Source organism: Corvus kubaryi, unplaced genomic scaffold (assembly GCF_017639235.1).
Source record: "Corvus kubaryi isolate FWS band 111438036 unplaced genomic scaffold, C.kubaryi_AGA036_p1.0 split3-131, whole genome shotgun sequence".
Taxonomy (NCBI): domain Eukaryota; kingdom Metazoa; phylum Chordata; class Aves; order Passeriformes; family Corvidae; genus Corvus; species Corvus kubaryi.
The window spans coordinates 1,773,884-1,796,098 of NW_024582083.1; the positions used below are offsets into that span (position 1 = coordinate 1,773,884).

Genomic DNA, 22,215 nt, shown 5'->3' on the forward strand with positions numbered 1-22,215 from the left:
CTGATGCGATTCCATGCCTTTTTGTAATGTTGTACCTTGTTGGCTTGTTCCAAGAAGCGTAAAATGCTTTCAGTTATAAATAATTACTGAAGTTACAAAGTCAAGGACTCAAAATGTAGAAAACCAAGTTTCATTCAAACAATATGCTACATTGTGTAATTATATAATTGCATTTGCCCCCCCTCATGATCGTATTTAGCAGATACAGTAGAGGGGGGGAATCAAGAAAGGAATCTTGTGGGATTCTTACCTTTTTTTTTTTTGTTGCTGTTGCTGGAAAGCTAGGTATTGAATGAATATACCTAGTTATTGAATGAATACTGAAAATTCTACGTTATTCCAGGTACTGAGGTCAGTGTTTTCAGCTGCAACTGAAACTAATAGAAATTCTGCTCTAAATACATAGAGCATTACATACTTTCTGAAAAAAACAGCTCCTAAATATTTCAAATTGAATTTTGCAATCCCGTTTGCAAAGCAGTGGTTACAGTTTTTATCTCAGTGTTAATTCTGAAAAGTTGCTTATGAATTCTTCATGTAGAGGGAAATAAAAGACAACAAATAGTAATAATTGTTTTAAAAGTAGGTAGACATTATATAGCAAAGAAGTCCAAATGTTGCTTGATGAAACCAAGGTTATGAAGGAGATGGAACAGGAATAGGCACGGATATATAAAGTTAAGGACAAATGGAGAGAGAACAGGTTCCTTTCAGTCTCTCAGATCTTTACTCTTGTCCTTCCTGTGATATTAGCATATGTTGGAAAGACGTGGTAACAAACAGTCCCATCCTTTCTTCTCCCAAACACCATTATCTGCTTAGCTAATTCTCTCCAGAGTATGTGTTTGCTATTTGGCATTTCCTAACATCTGAGTGCTTAACCTCTTAGCAATGCTTTTTAATGTAGTCGGCTTGTATGCAATGCTTTTTCCTTCCAAATATAATACTGAAAGCTCAGAACCCTCTGTTATTACTCATGAGATGCACAAAATCAGCTTTTCAGATATACGGCTGCTCCAGCTGACTTTAAAAAAAAAAACCATAAACTGTAAAATTATTTGAGAATGCTTATTTAACCTGTGATTTGAAAAGATTAAAATACACTACAAATTCTACGTGCCCTTTGAAAAAACATGAGGTATCGTTCCTCCAAATCTGCAAGAAAGAAAGGCCGACAATGATGACATGGAAATAAAAGTTTCTGCTAAATGTGTGGTTGCAAGGCATGAGTTTGACATCCTCCAAGCACATAAAAATGATCAGTTTTACCTGTGGGAAGTATTTTATCAACACGTTTTATTCAAACAATACCCATTCTTATCAACCAGAACCAGGTTCAGTCTTGTTAATGGGATGAATTGGCAATGACTTCTGTGTACATAGCAACCAGCAAATATTGTTCCAGTGGTCTGGAGCAGCCAGTGAGAGGAGGGGCACTCTGGGGCAGCTTTACTCATGCCCACAGCACTGGGCTGCAATTCCTCCTCCTGACAACCCCCTCCCCATTTCATGGATATGAACAGTTTTGAGTATGATCTCATCTAAAAATTGCAAATACTTGGCACTTTTATGGCAGGAAAGTATTGCAAAGTGCTGAGGCTTGCTTCATGAAGAATTTAGGTAGGAAGCATTTTTAATTTTCTGTTATTAAAGACCTACAAATAATTACCAAAAAACATAATTATGCTAACTTATTCCTAATTTGAGTAAGAGTTCATGTGTGCAGTATTTACTGTTTGCAAGTCCTCATTGTCCTTAGGGCCTCTTAGTGGAATTGTACTCAACTGCTTTTTATTGTTCATAAACAGGCAGTGACTAGAAAAAAAAGAAATCTTTTAACTACTATTGTTTATAAGATTTTAACGTCTGCCACCTAATAACAGTTCTCTTTCATTTTGTTCTGAAATTCCTCATTTTGTTGCTGAAATGCCCTTACTTCACTCAGGATCGAAGAATAAACTGTGAAATACTGTATTACCTGCTTTTCCCTTTATCTTTTCTTAATATGGAATATACATCTTTATATAGGATATACTTAATGTATCCAAAGAGATGAACTATAAAAATATAAGTCAGAAAGTATTTGAAACATTTAACATGGGTGGTTTTTATAGGTGTCTATTATTTAATGGTGTTTTCTATATAAATACAGTTTCTATTATAGAGACTTCCATGTTCATTTTAGTTTAAACCCAGTATTTTGAGTTTTTTGAGTAGAAGTTTTAATAGGTGTCTATTACACCAGTGAATAGGATAAAGAATAATATCTTGTACTTTTTTTATATGTGGTGTGGAATCTAGGTTTAAACTCCTTTGAGGCCAATAGGGAAAATGATACCTTTACTTTTAGTTTAATTTTTCTTTTAATACAGTTATTTTATGTTTTAAAGACAGTGTTTCTGACTTGAGGAGAGAGGTGAAATTAGATTGTATATACCAATAGTAGAAACAAAGGTCCGAAAATATAAAAAATACAGGAGTAGTGTTTCTTCCTGCTTTTAAACTCAAATTTTAAGCAGAGGTATTTTGAATCTAAAGAACTACTTGAAGTTTGATTTTTTTTTTAGCATTCAGTGTAGCTGTCTGACTTCAAATTCATGAAACAAAACGTGCCACTTTTCATACATGGAAGCAGAGCAGTAGGATCATATTTTCAAAAGCTGTATGCTGTGGACTACTTTCAATCAGTACTGCTGAGATATATTTTATCAGATTTTTTCCTTGAAGTCAGAAAGAACAGTTGTTTCAATGTGCAGTGTCCATTCAAAGATTATTGTTTATGCAAATTTTTAATACAAAATAACTTCTTATGCCGTAAACTGATGCACTGTATATAGAGTATGTTCTTGTTCTGATTCCTGTTGATTGTGCAGATTTCATAATGATTTCAGTAGGTCACTTAAAAGGATCTGTCAGCTTCATTGAAGACCAGGAAGCTCAGTAATATAATGGTTTCTGCTCACAGTCCTTAAAGGTGAGATGCATAGTTAAATTTAAAATTGGTTGGGATCTAAAAGTCTAAAACTCCAATGTCCATGCTGTCCTGCTGACAAAGAATATTAAACAGATTTTTCAGTAGAAAATGTTTGTAAGCATAGGAATACACTGATTTTACTTGAATCTCTTGCTTTGAATACTTCCCTGAAGTTTTATCTTTACACTATGTTTTCTGCCTCTGTTGGTTCTACTCCTGAATTTAAAGTGAATTTATGTTTACCCTATCCAGAAAACGTTTTGTTACAGGGTTTTCCAGCAATATTATGTGCTCTATGTCAGAGAATTTCATCGATTGAAGCACTTTTGGATGCTTTTAGAGAAAACAAAACTGGCAGAAAATTTAGGGTGTTTAAGTTCTAACATTTGTGAGTTCCATCATTAGACATTAATTCTCTATCATAAGTTTCCCCATGATGATCTTGAATTTGTGGAGAAAAATTAGTGAAATGAGTGTTTAAAGACTATAAAAATTAAGAATACATAGAAAATGAATCAGTAAGCTTCCTTGCAGGTAGAGTAAAAGCACTGGTCACAAAGCATTTTGTTTTCATATTCTTTCCTGGAGTAACTCAGCCCTGTAAGGATGATCATGCTGCAGGTTACTTGTACCAGAATTGCATAAATATGGTCCCTGTAAGACACATTTTGTTTGAAATACCTCACATTAGGAGACAAAATAGATTTAGTTTGTGTGGTGGCAAGATAGCAACAGCTTCCTTTCATACAAAATGTGTGTCATCTTACAGCAGTAGTTCTCCCCCTCTTCACTGTGGCAACACAAAAATGATGTCATTATATATTGCATTTATACATGTTTGATCTTGACCTTTCCATAGAACACTTAGAGAAATTCAAGCCCTGAATTATATGGCTTCCTTTGGATCCAAACTGAATTGTGTTATTTTAATTAACATTTGTAGTCTCTGATTTCCACATCTTGATGACAGATTAGCATACCAGCAGAGTGATAAAATAAGATTAAAAGGTAGACAAACTTCTGTTTTTATTAAGCCTGAATGTTACAAAAGAAGAAAGGAATTTGATCATGGAATGTTCCTAGCTTAAGGATCTTAATAACAAACTTTCAGGGTATTTCTTTTAAGCTATTAATTGTTTACCTCTGTATTTGGACTTGTTGTGAACCATTTTAGTTTCATAGCTGCGGAAAGCTCAAGTGCTGCTGAGACTAAAAAAGGCAAGTATCACTGCATACCTAAATATTTCACCTAAAGACTTCTTTTTTTCCTTTTGTTGGTTTTTTTTTTTTTAGTCAAAGCATTCTTATTTGCTTTTTTTTTGGACTCCAAAGGCATAAATAGGGCTTGCAGGACTGTATCATTAAGAGTTGATTCAGCTTTTAAATGGGTAGTTATCTATTATAAATTAACATCTACCCTAGGCTCAGGAGAAACTACTAACAGTTTCAGTCTTGGGAAAAATGTACAAAATGAAGATTCTGTAGTAATCTGTTAGGTCTTTGGCTTTTTTTTTTTTTTTTTTTTTTTTGCTTTCTGACTACAACTATTTGTATTGTATGCAATATCATCTCAGATTAAATCTTTATAATTTTATAAGCTAATTCAGCCAAACTAATTGCAGTAAATAAGCTCAGCTTACTTGAATTCAACTTGTCTTTTGGAGCTGTGGGCATTTTGATGATTTGAGCATATATCACACTGCCATATTTGAAAATGCAGGGGAAGCAGTTTTTGAGCTTGAAAGAAAGTTGGCAGATAGCTGTTATTATTCTTGGATATCCCCTCTAAAATAGAGTAGTAGCAGGTGCTAGTAAGCCCCCACAATCTTATTCCTAGAGGTGCCTACATTCATTGGGAAGAGATGCAATCAACATCAGTAACCTCTACTGAACATTATCTATTTTATATTTAGCTTTTCCAAAGTAGCAATGTGCACTCCATAAATACATCCCTCTTTTTCCAGAGGGTATTGGAAGTCCTGGGCCTGAGGGACTGTTTAAAGCTCTGCCTGCAGAAAGCCATCAAGTAGGAAAGCCAGGTCACGTTCTGTGGGAGTACAGGGAGTAAGGCATGATGTTGATTTGGTAAGCAGGTATTGGGCAGGAGTTACTTACTTTTGCATTATATATTAATAGTGAACTGGATGCTCCTTTGTATGGATATATGTATTGTTTGGTCTGGTAAGCACTTCTATGTGCAGTAAGTTGTCAGATGGGATATCTGTTATATTCCTGATTCTGCCCTGGCAGTGAAGGCTAGAAGTGTTTTCAAAACATACTGCACAGACTGCTTGGGAAACTTATGTGTCAGCAGTAACCATACCCATAGGATCCTGAAAGCAAATTTTGTTTTTGTTTTTTTACAAATCCTACTAGGCAAAGGTCTATGCAATATAGGACTGGGATCTTCTCAAGGGGTAAGAGGTGGTAGGGACTTGTCATTATCAGTAAGGAAATAACTTTTATAGAGACTCATATCAAATTTTAAGATTGCTATGAATGAAGCATGAATAAAAATGTGTATATAAGCACCAGAAGAAACAGCATAAATGTTAAAAGAATGGCCTCAAATGATAGTAAAGAACATAATTCCCAACTGATCATATGAAATGCTAGGTTACTTCTATTATAACCCAAAAGGCCTCAATAGGTCTGTAGCATTTGTTCAGTGGAAGACCATGCATTTTGACAACAGAAGGGTGGGAACAAGACTGTAGTATGTGCTTTTTGTTTTTCTGTTAGCCCAAAAAAAAAGGAATCCTATAGCAGAAGACTTTCCATTACAAAAAAAAATTGTTGCTAATCAAGAAGAAACTTCAAGAAAACACAAGAGCTTCATAGTCAGCATCCTTGTTTTCCACGTTGCATAAGAGTGATCCTGGCCAGACCACTAAATACGTGTTTTGCTTCTTGTAAATATGTGGGTGTGGGAGTGTATGTTCAATCAAGAGTGGATGAAAGCTACAAGGGAATGACTGTGTAGGTAAAATCAAATTACCCAGAGACACTGTAAATGCTAAAAGGGTTTGCATAGAGATTTGTTATACCAGTTTTCTACACATCTACCTAAAAATTATGAGGGAAGCATTTAATTTTAGGTATGCACAGCTGAGAAAATCATACTGAAATTTCATCTCGTGAAAGAGAGAAAGCTGAAAAAAATGTTAATTTGATGCACTTTCTTCTGCAGGGATGGTCTTGCAGTAAAGGAAAAAACCCAAACATCTGACTGTATCACCAACTCCATGTTACACACCACTGCAGCCAGGGAAGGCAAATACTATATAATTTTTAGAATTGTCAGTGTTCCAAACACTTGAAGGTGACATCTTAGAGTCTCATTTTACAAAGACTGTTTACATCAGGGACAAATCAGCTTGCTGTAGAATTAGCATTTTTGGTGTAAGAACAGCAGGTGCATGTAGCATTCTGATTTAGAGCTAAATAATATGTTAGCCAAGTCTTTCTCAATGGTCACATCTTTGGTTGACTGCATATTGATACTAGCAAGCCTCAGATTGCTACTCTTTCCTAGAACGCACTAGAGCACCCATTTTAAGGAGCACTTCAAGGATGCTTAAGGAAACTGTTGGTGTTTAGTCCACAAGTTAAACTGAAACTTGTACAATATACTAATTAATACATATAGGTTCTACCACCTTGTACTGGGGGGGAAAAAAATTATGTAATGTCACATTTCATGCGACTTTCCTTCTGGCTGGTGTGGTATCAGCCTGTCTTCTTTCTGGTGGTGACTGAAAACTGATAGTCCAGTCTCTAGGATTATCACTGCCATTAGGTAGCCATATGTAAATTACACATTCTTAGAAAGGAAAGCTGCAAGCAAGTGTACTGAGTGTAGTTCAGTTCTTAGTTTTATCCTCCTGGGTGTTAGTTTGTATTCATTACTAAATGTGCTGGGAAAAATTTTAACTAAAAAAATTGGAAATATCAGATTATATTCTTTTAGTCAATTGTAGGATGTCTCATCTTGGGTACTTAAAAAAAGAATGTCTTTGGCAGAAAAATTGTCAGCCCTTTGCAGATTGCTTATGCCTGGATTTTGTGTTCTGTGTAATATATCTGTAGACATACTGTTGTTTATACCTAATTCCCTTTTTAAATTTCATTGGACTCGCCTTTCAGAGACTTGTTGATACCATTTTGCGAGATTAAAGTACTTGAAGCATTAACATCTTCATCCCACAGTCCTTGTCAGCAGCAGGACACACGCTCCCTCAGACACCTCTCTACTGCACTCTAGTGTATCATCTGGAGATTTCCCCATGCTATGCCAATACACAGTGCTTCCAAAATTCTCATGACGTTTGGATGCCTAAAAATGTTTTTACCCCTCTCTTGGTTTTCGATACAAAATAACAAACATTAAAGCAAAATGTAATATTTGTCCTGTGTTTTGCTTCCTCCTTTGAGAGCTGCTGTATATTGAAAGGACATTTTAGTGACCTTAACAAATGGAACTTCAAACTGCCAGCTTTCAGTTGTGTGCTGATGCTTCCAGGAATCTAATGCAGCTTTTCAGAATGAGTCACCTGCAAGAAGATTTCAGTATTTGCCTGCTAAGCTTTTGGAGCTAATGTTGCCTGTAGTTAGGTGCTTAAAAGGATCTGACCTTTGGGTAGCTTATCTTTGCATTTCGTTGACTAGGGAATGGCACCAATGGTGCTAGATATGCTTTGCCGTGACATTGAGCTGGGATATTCAGGACATTTGCATGAGAATCCATATTACACAAGGGGTGCAAAATATAAAGAAATGTAATCTCTTCTGATGGAGATAGTTTTGTGTGTGCCCACAGTCTGTGTCAATCACTCAGGCTCCTATGTACGTAATCAAATTCTCTCTAGAATACAAATAGCTGTTAAAAAAGTAAACTAAATCCTAATTAGACCTGTCTTTTTCTCTAGTGAACACTTCAGAACATACATTTCTGTGTTCTAACTAATTATTTTTTTCAGGTAGCAAAAGGCAGGATTGCAAAAGGAAAAAAGCTGAAATTCTCAGCACAAAAAGTCTTTAAGCTTTGTTCCTGATAAGCAATTTGAACAGAAAGCAAATAACTTTTATTTCTTAGAAATATTTCAATCTTATGTGCGATTTTAAAACGCATATGTATATCTGAAGGAAAAGTCTTGTCCTCCTTTTAAAAAGCGGTGCAGCATTAACTATGAGCTGCTACCAAGAATTTGCTATAGAAAAGCAAGTTCCTGAACCTCTGACTTCCTGATATGAGTTTAATAATGGATGTGGACTGTTTATCTTACCTATTGGCTGGCATCTGTTCTTGGCTTTTTTCTCTCTTTTCAGATTTGATGAGCATGGAAAGAAACCCAGAAAAGCTGCTTGGTTTTGAATGCATGTTTACAGGGAACGTCTTCAGTATCTTAGTACAGAGATGATATAACGCTGGCAAAATTGAGACTGTGCAATTTGAGGTTCTTTACATGAATCGTATCATGAGCTCTAAGTAGTTCAAAGTCTTTATAGTCTTGTCCAGTACTTCAGTTGTACAAGTCGCTACTCTCTTAATTTTTATGCAATGTTGTATTTTGAAATGCATGCATTTTTAATATAAATATGCTTTTATATATGTACTAGCAATTTTAATGAAAATATTGTTCATGCTTGTGTGTATTGACCTGCTTGCCCCTTATATTAGAATATTACTTCGTATCCCCAGTAACTTGTATTTGGAGCAACATTCAGTTGACTCTCTGTCATTCAGCAGCTTGCTACTCTTCCAAAGAGCAGTAAAATAAAAGGGAATACAAAGTGGTTGTCTATGAACCATCTAGAAACAGCCAGGATCATCCCTCTTCCCCAGACTAGAAGGGTGAATGCAATTTAGCATGCTACACGCTTGACAGATTTAGAAATGCCCAGGTTTCCTTCCAAAGACACTTCTGTTGAAAGGCAGTTACTGTGCGAGCTCTCCTACAGACAGCTGCCCTTGGAACAGAAAAGCTGCTGATGAAATTACAGTGGCACAGGCAGACTTAACTTGGTTTATGTGCTTTTTGGCTGTTTTCAAAGTGGGTAAACTGCCTATAGAAAATGAAGCACTATTACTCAACAACTTTAATTTCTTTGTAAGGCTAGAGCATAGCAATATCTTTCTGCCTCCATGAAGTCGAGGGCCCCAGTGTTTGTAATTGTGTAAATATATAAGCAAGTAAGTGTAAATTTATATTGATTCCCCACATGCATGGATCCCTGCAACAAGTAGTGAGAAATCAACATTAATGATATCTATGACAGACATAGTAAGGGGAAAAGAGAAGGAAAAAGAATTAGAAGTTTTGCATGAATTCACTACATGCATAAAAGAAAATGTTTTTCCATTTTAAATGAGAAGCTGGCTTTTTCAGTGGTATCCAAAGGAGAGCCTGTGAATATACAGAAGAGATGATCTATCTCCTGAGAGCTTTGACTGGTATGTGGCAATTATGATGTTACTTCTGACACTGTGTGGGCTTGATCATCTGATGAGTCCCTGGCACAGCAATCTGTGTAGCAAAGATTTGCGAAGACATCAAGGACTTGGCAGCATTGTCTGTATCTTAACAATAGAACAAGCCTCGATTTGCCAACAGGTATTGCTGCATGAGTTCATTCACTGAAGGCAGAAACAAAAGCCAGTTTTTCAGTGAGAGAGGAAAGAGAACAGTCTTGCCAGCTGCATTACTCATTTGTCCTTTTAGCCCAGCTTAACCCTTTGGCGTACAGTGAAGCCATGAGAGAGCAACGAGTGTTTGGGAGTGTTCGAATGCTTTGTGGATGCTTTCTGCATTTGTTCATCAGCTGCTACAGAGCAGCTGGCCATCCTGCAAGAGTGAAACTCTAAGAATGTGTTTCCAGAACTGCTTGGGCAGTTTGCCTTCCAGTTAGTGAGGCTATTGTTGAAGGTATGCAAAGATCACTGAAGAGCAGCAGGATATCTGCTGGTTAAGAAATTTGTGATAGTGTATGCATGGAGTATCCATTTTTCACCATAAATCCTATTTGCCACACAATTAGCTCAGAACTTGCGTAGCAGAATGATGTGAAATGTGATCAGGTTCTACCATGAAACACACATGCAGTCTCTTTGCTTTTATTTCTGGGTACTGGTTACTGGTGCTCATGCCATACTGAGATGTTTTTGCATATGGACAGGGTGCGACTGTTAAATAATATTGGACTGAACATGACAGCATGTTGATAGCACTTCCATCTCCAAATGCAAGCTGAAGGGATATAAAGTACGTAGGACAGTTAAAAAGCAGACTGTGGCCTCCTGGAGGGTGGGCTTCTTGCTCTGGCTGCCAGTAGTGCTGTAACATGCTCCCTGATGTACCATGGCTGCTGCGTAATCCTTAGCTAGACAAGGTAGACAGCATTACCCTGGCTTTACTGAAGCCCACCCAGGTGTGGAAGCACTTCACTGGGGAGTTGATTTGTGCAGGCAAGAAGGGCTCTGGGCTCTGTTTTGAAGGGCTGTACCTTCTTTTAGAAAGAGGGCTCAGGAGAGGGGTGGGTGTTATAGATGTGCTTCAAGCATACTGCACTAGAGGTGAGGCACCCATGCTTTTCCCATCGAATGATCTCTTGCTTAACCATTACTATGGCTATGACTGATCTATGAGAAGTGACCTTTTGTGGATCAGACTGTCCTCACCTTTAAAAGCTTCCATTCAAAAAGCTCTTCTGATGCACCATGTACATGAATTGGCCAAACACATGTATATTACAATTTCACCTAATCTTTTCCAGGAATCCTGAAACTTCCTTCTGTGCAAAACTTCCTTCTGTGCAAAAGCAAAGTCAGCTTTTCCATAGTGATATTTTACATGGAATGAAGTTAGGAAAATGTACCTCTTAAAGATATAAAATCTATAACAAAGACTAGTCACTGTTCCTGTTTGATTGATTTTGTTTGTGGCAGTGTTCCTTTTTTACCGATTTTTTTTTTGTTGTTCTTGTTAAAAGAACACCTTGTTAAAAGAAACCTTTAACAAAGGTTTTTCTTAAAATAAGAAACCAGAAAGGCTTTCTTATTGGTGCAAATCATTATGTGGAATTACTATTTTGTTTGCCCAGCTGCCTGTTGAGTCAGCTTGTACATCCCAGACTAGAAGTATCAATGTCAACACAGCACAGAATTTTTGATTACCAAGGGGCTTAGAAGGCACTGCAAGGTACAGGTTTGAGGGTTGACATTGATGCTCTTGTGAGGAAGAGAAATGGATTTGTGTCACATAGTAATGTATTAAGGTGGTTAAAATGTGAATTGTGAAATGTAGCCTGAGTTTTATTGCTTGTAAAATTAAAAATTTGTATGCATTATGTTGATTGGATAGAGGTAAGAAATCACTCCTTAAATTGACCCAAACTCCCTGGTAATGTTGCCTACTGCAAAGGGGTACAAACTTCATATTTGGGGGGTCTGAAAAGAAAAAATCTCAAACCAGAGTGATTTAAGAAATAGTCTGATTTCCCAAAACAGCTGAATATTTTAAATATTTTAAAAATACAGTTTTAATGAGCAGAACCTCCTGGGTATTGCTAACATAAAATACCTGAGGGACTACAGAATAAAACCTTTATTTTAAAATGCCATTAAAGATAGCAAAAAAAAAAGCCTCTTGAGTACAGCTTTGGCTACTATTGGCTAAAAACACTATCACATCCAGGTATCAGCATTCATGTACCAAAAATCCTCGTCTTCAATATTTAACCAATGCATTAGGAGGGAAACAGCATCATGTGTTCAGCATGATTTTTCTGGGGGATTTTAATTTTATTTTTTAATTTACCTAATGAGTTCATTTCCTGAACTCATTTTCCTCTGAACTTAGGAATAGAAATATGTGGTTAACCTCAAGTTACTTTTGAAGAATTACTGCTGCATGGTTAATCCATTTGAATAGCATTTTTAAGATTTTTTCAAATCATGAAAGAGGATTTGTACCAGAAGTAGGTGAAGCAAGCAGCCTGGTAAAACTCAGCTTTCACTCCACAGCTATCCAAACAGCCAAACCAAGTTTGAATCTATATAAAAAGTATTGATTGATGTTCAAGTGAGGTCTGTTCAGGTGATGCATGAACTGGGACCCCCTATGATCCAGTCAGCAGTCTCTGCTAGGTGATCTATTGGGAGGTTTTTCCCCCACCCAACCTAATCGTTAGTGTTTGTGCCAAAATATCTATTCTGGAAATCACCCTTTGAGACATTACATAGTTTGTTTAAAAAAAAAAATATGCATCAACTCCAAAGTGAATATGCAAAGAATGAGATTTTATTTTTAAAATTTTTTTATGAATAAGGTATACTTTTGACAGATTATTTAAATTTACTTTTAATTTCATTTTCTGCTGATATCAATGCTTCCTTTATGCCAAATGTTAATTCCTAAGTTATTTCTAGTGGTTATTTTCTATACTCAAATGTAATTTCTGTTTTTTTGGTTTTTTTGATATGGAAAATATTCTAACCTTCAAGGGAAATATAACTTTTTAATATAATATCTCTCAAAATGTAATGTTATAAAAGTGTGAGAAGGAAAAATTGTGGCCACCTTTGTAACTTGCTTTTAAAAGAAAACACCAATAGGGATAGTTCTCTTTTTACGTAAGTAGAAATGTATGCTGCTTTTCCCATAGCAGTTTGGCATGGGTTTTTGGCTTACCTAGATTCCTCTCATTTGTACAAACAATTTATGTCTTCTGTTAATAGTAAACCCAAGAATCATTGGGTTTTTTGAAATCTAAGTCTCAGTATTGCAGCTATAAGAACTCCTCGAGTACTGATAATTTAACATCAGAACCCAATAAAGGGGTTTGTTTCTTCAATTTATCTGCTTTATTTATTGCAATTTATAAATGCTGGCTAACCATCAAATCTGTTAAATGCTTCTACTGCTTAGTAAACGCATCTTGAAAAAATGCAGCATTTTTCACCTGGCTTAAGCTAATCACTGTGTTTCTTTAAAAGTAGGTTGTTCTTCCCATTTAAAAGCTTTGTGGTTGCTGGTTCTCAACATGCTGTTTGCTGAGAATAGAATGATTTATTATTTTATAGTGAGAAGGGCAGGATGGTAATAATTTCACATGGGTTTGTGGTAAATAATGCAACTTACTTTTTAATAGGTGTTATGTGACTTTCTGGGAATGGCAGATGCCTTGTTGTCAGTTAAAGCCTTGATCACAGTCCAAGAACTGAACCTTTAGGACATGAGAAAAAATAGGGGGGTTCCTTTCCTGCTTCAGCTACACTTTATTTAATTCTATTTTTTACTAAATGCTTGTTGTTTCAATGTTAAATATACTTTTATTTAAATGGAAATGCAGCAGTTGCTGGATTGTTTCATTTAATACTTCTTTCACTAATAGAGGCTGCAGAAATATATTCTTTGAAGGACTGACTAGAATGGGATAAAATATTTCCTATATTTTTGAAAAGAACTGTGATTTTAAAAATAAACCAGCAAACAAAAAATTCCACCTTCAGAATATGAGGTATGTGGTGGGTGGAAGGGTTTGGTCCCCACAAACCTCTTGCTGTGTTGCTACATTTTATTATTTAACTCCTGACAGTTACTAGAGCATAAGATAATAATTTTGGCATTGCTCATATTAAAAACAAACAAACAAAAAACACATTAAAAACCCAGAAACTAAGCTAAGAACTAATATAATAGTTTTCCTTCACAGACTGTTCTTCAAAGATTCTTAGAATTGCAAATAAAAGAAGGGGGGGTGAAAGAGAATATTGTATTTAGTGATCATTTTGTTACTTTAAGGAAAACACCTTCTCTCAGTTTAAACTCAAATTTTTTATGAGCTTCTTCTTACTCTGACTTTTTGTTTCTTAGCTAAAATGGATTTGGTGGTCAGGTGGCATCAGCATTATCTGCTGACATCAGTTTGCATAGGGAAGGATGTACTCGTAATGGTGGAAGCCTTGTTTTGAAAACTAATAGCAGTTGCTCAGTTTCTGCAGAACACAAGAGTTGCATTGGTGTTTCTTGAAGTCTGGTCAGTTGTCCCAACCATTTGCCTTGTCAGCTTGGAAAGAAAGACTGCAAAATGCCTGTGGTTCCAGTTTCTTTAGTAATGTGACAATGGATTTTCTACACTCTGTTCAAGCAGTACTTTTTTTCTATTATTCTTCCTAGATTTTCATTAGTAAATAGTAGCAGATAATGGCAGAAAATAAAATTGGGGGGGGGGGGGGGAAAGAAATAAAATAGGGGCAGAACTTGGGAGCATTCACACTGCAAATTATATTGCAAGATTTGAAAAAATTTTTAGGTGTAGCTCCTTATTCTTTACAACTAAAGCTGACACCTTTTTCTATCTCTGTACTGGATTTATAATTTCTTATGAAATGAGGAGTGTAATTTTCTTTAACATCTTTTAAAGTGTTCACTTATCTGTGAAAATCTTCTATTCTGAGTGAGAGTATGATCCCTATCCAGAGAGATGTATTTGGTTTTTTACTTTCTGACGGAATATAATGGAGAATCATTACCCATTTCCACACTGTAGGTTTGTATTTTCTCTCAACATAAGAATGAAGGTGAACTAAAACTGCAGATAAATAGATGCATCAGAGAAGGCATAAGATTCTCAGACTAGTTAGCAATTAAAATAATAATTCCTATGAGCAATAACCTCAGAAGCAGAATATCCCAATTCTAGGAATCATAGTAGATGACTTGAGTTTTGGAACTGTTTGGTTCCCTCATCTTCACCCTACCATTATCCTAGTCCATGCATCCTTTTAAGATACTAGTACATTTAATCACTAAGCAATTAAAATGGAATCTATTTCAGGATTAATTATTATATACTTATCCAGAGATTATAATGGATTCCATAAACAAAGAAAAGAAGTGGATAGTGCTGTGAACAAATACTTCAGCCATTTGACTTGTTTGGGCTTGGGATGCCTGCATATATCCCTTTTAAATGTAAACAAATTTCCATTGAAATCAGGTACAGCTTCTGATTTGGCAAGTAATAGTTAATGGTTAATAAAACAGTTCTTGTGCATTGTGATCTTTGGGGAATTCCTGTTGTCGTTTAAATGACAGACTCCTAGATTCTTCTCTTGCTCTGAAATATCCTTCATGTTATTTGACTGACATTCAGGCCTAAGTACAGATGAGGAGGATTTTTATTTGTGTAATTGTAGCAAATATGTATTTCTATCAGTTTATGTTATGATGCAACTATAGAACATTTGGAAAACCAAACTTGTGTGATAATATACTGTTAGTATGGTATAGATAAGAAGTTTGAGAGCATTTTGCTTATAGGTACCATTCATTTTAATAGTTATTGAATTTGAAAAGCTTGTGATTTCTTTAAAACTTCAGTTTAGGTATGCTGTTAATTCTGACCTTGGATTGTGTGGAAGAAATCTCATTAATTAACTTATTCTGAGCTACCTGAATACATGCCTTTTTATACATAGCTTATGCAGTTGCTTCTAATACCTTGTTCTTCTGCATCTCTACTGCTTCTAAGTGAATTATCAATGTTTATAAATAGAAACACTGGAGAACCCAAAGACAGTATTATGTATATTCTTTTGTCTTTAAAATAAGAAAATATTCGTGCAAGGAAAGCATTATGAAAATTTTATTTTTCTCTAGTTTAAATCATATTTTCTGTGAAGGCTTATTGAAAAAAACTGGGGAAGGAGGGAAGTTATATTTATCTTAAATAAAAACTAACCTAAGTTATATCACTGAGACAAAAAAAGACTTTGAAAATACACAGTTTAAGTCTAACTTTCAGAAAAGTCTAAATGCTCTTTAGGCCTTTCTCATTTTAGAGAATGAAATTTCAACATTAAACAATTTCAGAACATGCAAATACTTCACACATTATCTTTACAGAGAAACTGTTCCTCCATAAACCTATGCCACAAAACCACTTTCACTTTTTAAAAGAACACAAGTCTTTAGGAGCAGTGGAGAGAGCAAAGAAGATAATGAAAAAGCAGGCTTTGGGTCAGTAGCCACAGAAGCAATGAAAAGAGGGTATGGATAGAAAAAGCAAAACCTTTAAATGTTTTATGATCAAAGATAAATTCAGCATGAGTCATCATTTAAACAATTTAGGTACGTAGATACCAAAAGGAAAATGTTTGAAATTAGGAAAATGTTTGAAATTAGGAAAATGTTTGAAATTAGGAAAATACAGACTGTCTATCCTCAGTCGTCTATCTTTTTGCATTTTTCACCACCCTTGTCTCTTTTATTAGATTATAGCCTTTGTCTTGCAAGTGCTCCCCACATCCAAACAGGGTGTGATCTTTACTGCTGAATGCCAAATTTGCATAGGCTATATTGGAAACACATTTATTTGTGGGTACAGAATACTGAAGCTGTTAAATTGCCCTACTTATCAGAGCTTGTGTCTAGTAAGGGCCCAAAAGAAGAGAGTAAAATTTGTTCTTTCCTCTTAAGACATGGCTATTATTGTATTTTACTATTATTCTTGGGAGACCAAAAAAATAAAATATGATGGCTTCTCGATGCAAATAGTCCAGGAGGATCTGCCATCATCTTTCTGAATGGGTCTTCCCTTATAGTATATGAGAAAATCTTGATTTTTAAAAGTTACTGCCAGCAGTCAATTCATACTTTATTTAGAACACAGTGATCACCCTTAAAGACTCTTAAATCTGTGCTATTTTTTGCTGATGATAATTTTCAATGCATTACTATAAGTATCTGGTCTGAGCACCACTCAATTTATGATGGTTATATCTTACCAGTCAAAGCATTACTAACACAAAGTGTCTCATTTCTGTATGTAACAAGAATGACATTTGTAATGGGTATATTTTCTTTTTCCTTCCTTGTTTGACTAGAAATGAGAACAGTTGGAAAACAAGCTGAATTCTGGTAGGTCTTCATCAGAATTTGAAGCTTGCAGTTAAATTGTTTTCAGGCAGAAAATAAGGCATTACTAGGAGCAGATCAGCTGCAAATTAGCAAATATACAGTTATTGTAAGTTTCCTAAATGTCATAGGATTGAGTTAAATAACTTATATTTGAGTTAAATAACAACAATATTAGTGTTGTAATAGTCTATGCAACTGTACCCCCAAATAATTCAATCTTCACTAGTTACCCAATAACAAATGAATCCAGGGTTTGGGGGTTTTTATGTGTTGCATGTCTTTCATCTATGTAGACATCGGAGAATAACAAGAATGTACGATCTGTGCTAGTAATGATTTTTTTGATAGATAGACATTGTGGGGTATCAGCTACTGAAATACTCAGCCTTAATTTATCATATAATATTGGAATTTTGGGTTGACTGGATTCACATTCTCCTGAAAACAGCTTTGAGTCTGGTTATGACAACAGACAGAGGAAAAGGAGGTGACAGCTCCCTACTGCTATTTTGTTTGCTTGCTTTTTTTGTCTTTATGTTGTATAATTTTGCTGAATTCATATTCTTCAGGCCTGTGCTTTTCCATAATAGCAAAACAAATTCAAATGTCTGGACTAAAACTGGGTTTTGGATTAATCTCTCTTGTCTGAAGACTGGATTGCATAGCAAACTAAATGTGGGCTTATTGTTGTCTACTTCAAGAGTATGTTTTTCAGGTTAGAGCTGTAATTAGCGAATTCAGCAAATTCAATGCAGCTGATGTTCAAGATAGGATGAGGTGTTGACTAAAAGGCCTCAGGTAATCTTATCTGTTTCTGATTTTACTTACGTGTGAAATTTGTCAGGTTAAATTTTGGCTGGCAAACTTCAAGACAATAAAGGAAGCCAAGCTTTGTAATGCTACCAGGTACCCACAGAAAAATACATCGCACAGTAGGACTCTGAACTTCCTGATACAGAACTTGGATTTACTGTAACTTTTATGGCCTTATAATATATTGAAATTCAGTCTCTAGTGAATATGCAGGAAGGCAAACTTAAATCATCATCACTTCCTTACATTCCAGATGGTTTCTATAGGCTTCTGAGATTTACCTTCAACACAGAGTGTATTTGTAGTTTTAAAATTTATCATAAAAATTTTTCTGCTAGTAGCTTTGGAAAAGCACTGTAATTTCTTTAATGTAATGGGAATGAAGGGAAATGTATTATATCTGTTCTATAAAACCTAAGCTCCTATACAAAGCTTCATTATTTTTACTAAAAGATAAAACAAGGGTAGGTCCAGAAGTACTGAGCCTGGATATGGAAATCACTAGGTCTGAGCTACCCTGTCTCCCGTCTTGAGGAACAAAGTCTTATGTAAGCAGGTGCCTGGTTTATGCTGTCATTGTTGAAACCAGCACACTGAAGTCTATTTTCTAACTGGTTTCTGCCTTCCTTCCCACTTTTATTTCTGTTGTGAAAATTGGTATTTCAAAACTATTCATTGTTGAAGTTGACCAGCTTTGCTTTTCTTAAATACCACATCAAACACCTCAAAAACATTGGCTAAACTGATCTGCATGAGATTAAATTAAATCCAAAATTGCTTTGACCTTTCTTTATATTGTAATGTTTAAATTAAAACTTAATTAAATACTTCATGGAGAGTATCACAATTAAAGTACAACTTGCATTATGTTATCTTACATTATTTTGAAGAGATTTCGTTGAGACTGAAGTTCTACTAGATTGAGTAAAGATTCTTCAGAAATGTTAACTAATCATAGAGACTGTTCCTGGGTTTATAAGAAGTTTTAGAGGTCCTCAATTTGATTTGACAGAAACCAGGTTAAATATAAGTACTGAAAATAATATTGGGGCTATCATGAGATGAGCTCAATTGGTCAGAGCATGGTGCTAATGACGCCAAGGTTGTGGACTCAATCCCTCTATGGGCCATTCACTTAATAGTTGAACTTGATGATCCTTATGGGTCCCTTCTAACTCAGAAGATTGTGTGATTGATGGGTTATTACTTTTTCTTAAATTTGTTTTTCATTTGTTAATGACTTTTTTAAAGATTTTTAAAAACCCGCAATTATTGAAATCAATATTCTAAGGCTTTTAACAGAACAAGAAAAGAAAATAAATAGTTATATTCTAGCTTTCTGATTATTCAGGAAGGATTTTTTTTTTTTTAGGTGGGGTTTTCTCGTTTGTGTTGTCTCATAGATGTTGATTTTCTTTTTGACACAATACTCTTCTGTATGTGGAATTTGTTTAAAATAATTCTAAAAAAACAGAGGAATTTAAACTATATAAAGATTTTTATATCCCCATTTCTGCATTATATTGTAAATTTGCAACATTTTCTATTTTGGAAATCAACACTAAGCAGTATCTGGAAATACCTAGGACTGGAAATTAGGAACTTCTGGACAGGCAAACATGAGACTTTTTTCTGGTGTGTGGTAAACTACGTTAGTAGTTTCTGGTTTTTCTCTCCAATTTGCAAACAAATGCACACAGTGTGAAATACATGCTGCCTGCAGTATCATCAAGTAGATTGCTACTAAATCATGCATTTCGTGACGTGTTCTTCTAAGTGTACAGCTCCTCAGGTAAAATTTAAAAGCACAATCATATGAGCTGCAAGTGACAATGGAATTTTTTCTCTACCTACTCTTGAGATCAGAATCTTAGGGTAGAGACACTCTCAGTACATGTGATAAGAGAGAGAATGAGGGGAGACGGATCACTACTTGACTTCCTTCATGTTATTTTTGGATATGACTAGCATTCCTCCCCTTACACACACCCTCCTTTCCCCCAGCCCCCATCTCTTACATGCGTTACAAGCTCATGCAAACACTCTCACGTACTCTGCAGCAACAGCAAGAGCAACAGTTGGACTGCAGCCAGAGGACTTAAACTCCGCTTCCTCATTGCCAGCAGGCTTTGTTCTTTGGACTCAGTCAGAACTAGGGAGAACGTCTTCATTGCCGGTCGTGGTGGTTGGAATTTGGCAGCTCAGCCATCTATTAAATTTTTCTGTGCTCCTCTGCGGACTAGGCTGAATTTAGAGCAGCAAAGCTAAGAGCCGGGGCTAGTCAAGAAATAAAGGACCCAGGGACCATCAGCTCTCAGCCTCTTGGCGGGGGTGGGGTCCCCCTGTGCCACAACGGTAAGTGCCAACATTAAATGTGTATAAAGGTGCAGGGAGCTACAAGGTGCTTTAGCTTACTACAATAGGAGAGGGGGGAAAGTACGTGAGTGAATCATACAGTGTGTGCTGTTATAGTGGTCTTGGAACAGTGCCTAGCATTAAAATGTTCCTCATTTCTCCCTTTCCAAAAAGCTTTATAAGAATGTATCAATTTTAACAAAATTCCTAAGTGTCTGTACAATTTTGGAAAGCTTTCCAAAATGGCTTTATTATTAGGTTTTCTGAAAACCTGTTTTGTTTTGAACCATGTGTAGTACAGAGTAACTTTAACTGACAGAGTAACTCATTTAAGTTCAAGAGTTGAACCTGGGAAGTAAAGGTATTCCATCACAGAGGATATGAGTAGAACTAAAGTTCAGGAAGATGGGGAGTGTAAAGGGATGAGATGCTTCCCAAGACTAGTTTATAGGCACCCAAAATAAGTTTGTTTTAAATGACTGGCATTCATTCAGAGCGCACCCCCTCCCCCTTCCTTTCCCCGCTACTAGGAGCAAAGTGAATCTCTTTGTAAAAACAAAAAGCTTTGAGAGTCTGCTGTTATAGGGCATGCAAGTGAAAGCTAATGTACAGTGTAAAAGAGTGTAGGCTTGAATAAATGACTCTGAGAGAGGACAGGAGTTGCAAAAAGAGACTTTTTTCCAGTATGTAAAATGATTTAGCTGTTCTTGCTTTTTCAAAGTGTTACGACTGCTGCCTTTTAAGTTTACTAGCAAAATGGTTTGCTTTGTTACAAAGAACTTTTTATCTCGCAGTATTGTCTTTAGGAAAAGTTTTATATTGCTCAGAACAGAGGCAGGTTAATTCAAATGCTTTGCTTTCAGAAATGCCATCTAGCTGTCAAAGGAAGTTCACTGCAGGGACCCATTTGTTTTAAAAGTACTGATAAAGCCCTGCTATCAGCATGCTATTATGTCTTGCTATGTGGGTTATCTTAATAAAGTAATAAATAAGTAACGTTTGAAATCCAGATGGTCAACCGTATAATAAATTTGACAAAGGGGGAAAGACCAGGTGACTGAATGTACTTATGTACTTTCAAAACAAAAAGACCAAGGAAACCTTACTGGGACAATAGACCTGAAAAGGGGAAAAAAATTCCTTTCCCTTCCCTTAACTCTGGCTCCACCAGCTACCTCAAGCAGTTATTCAAATATTTTTTGTTGACAGAGAGAGCGTTCCCTTCCCTCTACCCAGTTATTAACTGCTGGTGATCAAGTATTTGTGAAGGTGAATCTAGTCACATGAAAAATATGCTGAATGAGCAAATGTGGGATTGTGCAAAGTATAGCAGTCACAGTCAATTAACTGTTTAAGGTCTGTTTGTTTTTTCTGATTTAGAACCTCAAAACCAAAGCTTTGTCATTCTGGTTTTCACCCTTCATTTGGGAAAATACTCAGCTTGGTGTGGTAACTGTTAAAAATGATCTGCTAACTTATGTTTCTATGGACTGACTGTGAAACGGTGCTCAGCAGCACGGTGTGCAGTTAGTTAGGATGTTGGGGATGTTTACTACACTTTGCTTGCCAGGTACTAAGGCATTTCTTTCTATAGTAGTTACTAGCTCTATTTATGGCAAGTTATTCACTGAACAGGAAACGCAAACTAGAACTAGCAAAGATTCTTTTTCAGAGCTAAAAATGGAATATTGTTTTCCTGAGTTGGACCCCCTCTACCAATGGCACCATGTCAGGTTGCCTCAGCAGCTGCTTTCAGTTTCACAATTTACATGGGTGCTATAATGACATTTTTTCTCATTGATGTGGTGGAAAAATCTGACATCTTTATGCTGTTTTTCCTGCTTTGATATGTTAAAGCATATTTTCTATTGACTGTGAGGTTTGGCAATGAGTGTTGAGTTCAGAGATGGGCCTGTACCAAAATCCCTGGATTCCTACATCCATGAAGTATAAGAAGGTTAATAACTGGATCCAAATGTCTTGGCTCTGGTCTATTCCTGTTTTAAATGCACATCACTTTGGCCACATGTTTAAATTGTTTTTTGAGGTGATTAAGACTGAAAGAAATCTTTCAGGCTCCAGACACAGTTTTAAAGAGGAAATGGCATTTAAGAATCTTACAGTTATTTAAGCAAAGCTTGCTCATTTGCT

At 35.8% G+C, this 22,215-nt stretch overlaps 1 protein-coding gene across 5 annotated transcripts in view; it reads left to right on the plus strand.

Moving 5' to 3' along the window:
* PALLD (palladin, cytoskeletal associated protein) overlaps window positions 1-22,215 on the plus strand; it is a 192,933-nt gene that overhangs the window by 24,756 nt on the left and 145,962 nt on the right. Inside the window, exon 1 of one of the 5 annotated variants that reach the window (XM_042014999.1) lies at window positions 19,777-20,064. The exons of the other annotated variants lie outside the window; for them this stretch is intronic. The gene's annotated coding sequence lies outside the window, so the exon portion shown is untranslated. Of the gene's footprint in view, window positions 1-19,776; window positions 20,065-22,215 lie in introns of those variants that run through there. 5 annotated transcript variants of the gene reach the window in all.